We start from the raw sequence: 5,094 nt of genomic DNA, 5'->3' as shown, positions 1-5,094 counted from the left end.
GTGACAAATACCAAATATTCTTTATCTGTAATTAAAAAAAAATAAAAATCCTATTTGTTATATTCGTAAATATATTTGAAAGCACAGCTGATGTTTTATTTATTATCCTGCTGATGAAAAACGTCTGACGCCTTCATTTCTATTACCTGAAATTGATGGCAAAAAATAGGAAAATTGTCGAGTCCCTGTACGTTCTCGTACTGCCGGTATATTTGTTGTATTTTAGAAACACTTTTATTGACATTTTCAATTGTTTGTGAAAAGTGGAAGTTTATTATTTTGTAAATAAGGATAATAAAAGTATTATGCAGGATATTTTTTGTTTTTTGTGTTTTATCCAAAACAAACTTACATATTGATTCTTGGACGGTATGCAACTAAAAAAACCTATGATGAATGGCAGCCTGTGGCAGAATCAGGATTTTTTTAAAATAAAATTTACTTTCTAGGCACCGAAACCCTTACAAAGAAAACTTAATAGGGGAGAGATAATGTAACGAGGAGGAATAATCACGCAGATCATGAATACATTTGTGGGGGATTCTAATACATACGCAGGCAGCTTTTAGCGCAGGGGCTTCCAACATGCGGCCTGTGGGCCAAATGCGGCCCGCGGGACCTCGAGGTGCGGCCCGCGTGAGGTTGGCAGCCAGGGCAATCGAGATCACAAGGGCCCTGCTGCTTACCTGTGGGAGGGTCTTTTGTACTGCACAGAGGAAGCGGAACTCAGCAGAGTCACGTGAATGTACGTGACATCACATGACTGCCCCAGTCCTGCTTCCTCTGTGCAGTACAAGATAACGCAGAGGGAAGCCGCGCCCCCTGTTGAAGTCTGTGAGCTGCATCAAGAGAGCTCAGAGCTCCAGTGCAGGTAAGGGGGTGGGAGCGGGTGTTTGAATGAGAATGTGTGATTGAGGGAATGAATGAGTATATGAATGAATGAGTGTGTGTGATAGCATGGATGTGTAAGTGGGGGTCATGGTACAGGGTGGCTGTAAGTGATGTGCAGACCCCATACTGCTGGCAGCATCAATACACAAGGGGGGCACCTAGCTAGGTTTCGGCATGTACTGGCTGACTTGGCATGATAGGAGTGTGATTGTTAACAGCAATCACAGTCCCATCATGCCTAGGTTCCAGCATTTACTGGTTGGCTATGTATGATAGGAGTGTGATTGCTAACACCAATCACACTCCTATCATGCCAAGTCATATTGTTGATTTTTTTTGTCTAATCTTGGTGTGTTACTTACGTTTAATAAGTGTTAATACACTTGGACATAAAAATACAACAACAATTTATATATGATTGTTGACAGCAATCACACTCCTATCATGCCCAACCAACCAGTACATGCTGGAATCTGGGTATGTCTGAGATTGCTAACAATCATTATATATATATATATGTATATGTTATAATTCAATTGTTTGTACAATTTTGGTGTGTAACTTACTTTTATTAAGTGTGGGATTTTTTTTAATTATTTTTAAAGGTATGGGGGGGTTATTTTCAGCTTCGGCTAAGTGAACCCTGAATTTTCCATTTCGGTCCAGGATTTTCAGTTTGGTGCATCCCTAGAATAAATAGCACTACTTATCCAGAATCCTGAATTTTTAGTCACAAAACCTTTCTAGGCCCAGAAATCTGTGAGCGGAAAAGTAAAGGTTTTTATTTTAATCGCCATAGCTTATTAAAGGCTAAAAATTACAGTGAAAAATGAGCGGGGCCCTCGCACATATACAATTCTGATCAAATGGCCCACTGCAGAAAAAACTTGGACACCCCTGTTTTAGTGTATAATAGAAAATTTAAGAAAAGTAAAGAAAACTATTGAAATTATTAAAAAATATTAACTATATTATGCTATGGAAGGAATTCCAGTCTCAGCCGAAAACGCTCATTTCTACAGATCTGGAGACTTGTGACTTAAGGCATTATCCGCTGGCTCGGTATTTACGTATGTTATAAACCCGGAACCTGCGTAACATAATATTGGAGATTTTTGTAATTCATTTATTAGGGCTTTTTAGCAGGCCTGGAGTCTCACAGGTCTATTCTCATGATGTCCACCAGATGGCGCCAGACACACGCAGGTTACTTTTCAGCACCAACTTCCCTACGAAACCTCAGCGAGTCCCACTTAGAAAGACAGAACCCGCTGTCAGATCGGCCCCATTCGGCCCCCGTCTAGTCACTCGTTTTTCCTGCTGTAAAGACTCAAACCTTAATCAGTCGTTGATCTCGTCTTAGATTCAGGAGCCGTATGTCTATCCCATGCATGTTTATTACCCTCTACAACTTCTGCTGGGAGGCAGTTCCACTTATCTATACCGCCTACTCAGTAATGTAAGAACATAGATGTTGGTTAAAACTTGCAAACTTCAATAATCCACATTTCATACAACCCATGGAATTATTGTTTTTATTGCATATTTTCATTGTAAATGTACATTTTCATAAAAACAGTGGCTTTTCTTACAGTTCTACCTCTAAAACATCTTGTTACTATATTTCACTACTAGCTCAGCCCGTGACAGACACATTTTACAAACAATCAAGTTTTCACTTATTTTGGGGGGGGGGAAACATTTGAAAAAATGTACATCCTGCAGAATAGAAAGGAAATCGAAAGGTTTTCTTTAAAATTGGCATCTGGAACGAACCCTGAAAATAATTGAATGACATCATACAGCAGCATCCCCAATGGCACTAAATGGGATCATGGAATAACATCTGCTGGAAAAGAAAATTTTAACTAAAAAAGAAATCATTAAAACTCATTTTTATGCAAAAACAGAGGCACTTTAGAAAACAGACCAGAATAGATTTTTTTTTGTATTTTTAATAATTAAAAAAAAACCAAAAACATTCACATTGTATCAGTGCGCAAACCTCAGATCCTTGGAGCAATGAACGAACCTCCGAAGCCAGGCATTTCAATGGTTAATGTTTTTTATTGGCAGATTACAGCACGGGCTGCCCAGAAATCAGAAAAAAAAATTGCTTCACACACAGTGTTAAATTTGACCGTTTCCATAAGTGATTCTATGCAATTTAAGTAAAACCAAACCTCTTAAAAAAAAATTCCAGGAAATTTTGTATTTCACAGTTTTTCAGAAGCCCCCCCCCCAAAAAAAATGTGCCCTAAAAGAAAAACACCCTGGAAATAAAGTGATTAAAAATAGATTAGTGAAGAAAAAAGTGATTTGAAGAACAAAACTTCTAAGGATAATTTAGTAAAAGTACTAAATGATTGTATGTAGATTTTTTAACGCCTCAAATAATCTAAATTTACGTGTTTTCTCTGGCTGCCAAAATGTTAATTGTCTGTTTTTGTAATTATTTTCTTTAACGCAAGCCCAAATACGCGCTGGATTTTTATCAATATAAGATGGACCTGATTACAACTTGTAAAATTAAAAAAATAAAATGGAAAAAATTGTTAATTATAATTGTCCATTTTTTTTTATTATTTTTTTTTTTTACTTAAAATTTGGTAAATTTCCACTAAGATGAAAAAAAAAATCTCCAGCCTCTTAAAGCTTTTATAAGTATTTTTTTTTTTAACCACATTAAATGTTTTTGTGTCATTGTAACAATATTGTCAAAGCCCATCGTCAAAAGATACGATGGCAGAGATAAAACAAACCCCCACGGTGTTTATTGGTGATTTATTTTGGGGAAATAACCTCCATTTCTAGTAACAACAAAATGCCAGCAACTACATTTTTTTTTCACATTACCGTTTGCCCCAAATATGTGTGTTTCATGGAGGTTTAGGATGTCATTTGTAGATAATTTACAATAAAGGTTAAAACGCCCCACAAAATTTGATAGAATTACAACAGGTAAAGGGAAAAAAAAAGTGTAAAAAGTAAAACAATAAATACGTTAAGAAGCAGTTGAAATATATTGCAAAATTTAACTTTTTTTTTTTTTAATTCGAAGCTACACACAGATGGCAGAGACATTAAGAGGTTAATCGCGGTCCCTGAGAGGCGTGCAGCACCAACAGACTCACAACCGGTCACTTTGATCAGCCGATAATCAATTAATTTGTAACTTCGCACCAAAACACAAGGAATAATCCGATAAACTACTAAAAAAGAACCAAATTCTTTTAAACTAATAAACCCCGACGCGTTTTGGGAGCGCCAGTAAAATTTTAGAGTATAAAAATACTTATTTTTTGGTAAATTTTCTTTACAGCTGCCCGACAAGGCGATGATAAATTTGACCGTCGATTTTAACCAAAACCACCTATATTACCGTAACTCGCGAGAAAACCTGGAACCAGCCCACAATATACAGACCGACGCGTTTGGTGGAAGCAAGATGACACATTTAACCTATATATATATATATTCAGTGCTAGTTTTTTTGATACGTGTCCAGCATGTGTAATAGGAATTATTTCAGTACAGCTCTATTAAGGAATTGGTCCATTGACCCTTTACATGCCAGATTTCTTAATATTCCTGGCGCACAGAGGTTTTAGCATTACGCGTTTCGGCACCAAGTATTCGAAAGCCAAATATATATGTAATTTATTATTATTATTTTATTTTTTTTTGCTATTTTTTTCAAATCACTAATTTCACTTTCCAGAAATCAAATATGAAAGAAAAAAAAGAAAAAAAGAAAAAAAAAATCCCCCATTTTTAATCTGCCGTTAATCTGCAGAATATATTATATGTGCTTTTGCACGAAAAAGTTAAAAATTGTAATAAGAATAAAAAAAAAATAAAAAAAAATATAAAGTCTCTTCCATTTTAGGAAGAAAAAAAAAAAAAAAAAAAAAAAAAAAAAAAGAGACAAAAGAAGGAACAAACCTCCGCAGCGGCTATGTATACATGTGTTAAGACTTCTATACACATATATACATAATACTGCCGTAACAACACATACAGCATGTGCATGGACGCACCCCAAACTATATACATATATGTGTGCACAAGTAGCTTTATGCACATACATATGCCCACACGCTATATTACATAAAGTACATATATACACGTATGTTCCCTCTCCCCAGGTATACACACACACGGGTAACTGAAGGCAGTGTGACGGAAGGCGAGGAAAGGTCT

The sequence above is a fragment of the Sceloporus occidentalis genome, unplaced genomic scaffold (genome assembly GCF_023333645.1).
Source record: "Sceloporus occidentalis isolate IW3139 unplaced genomic scaffold, rSceOcc1.0.p SCAF_226, whole genome shotgun sequence".
Classification (NCBI taxonomy): domain Eukaryota; kingdom Metazoa; phylum Chordata; class Lepidosauria; order Squamata; family Phrynosomatidae; genus Sceloporus; species Sceloporus occidentalis.
The sequence above is the reverse complement of the archived record's forward strand: the minus strand, read 5'-3'. Positions refer to the sequence as shown.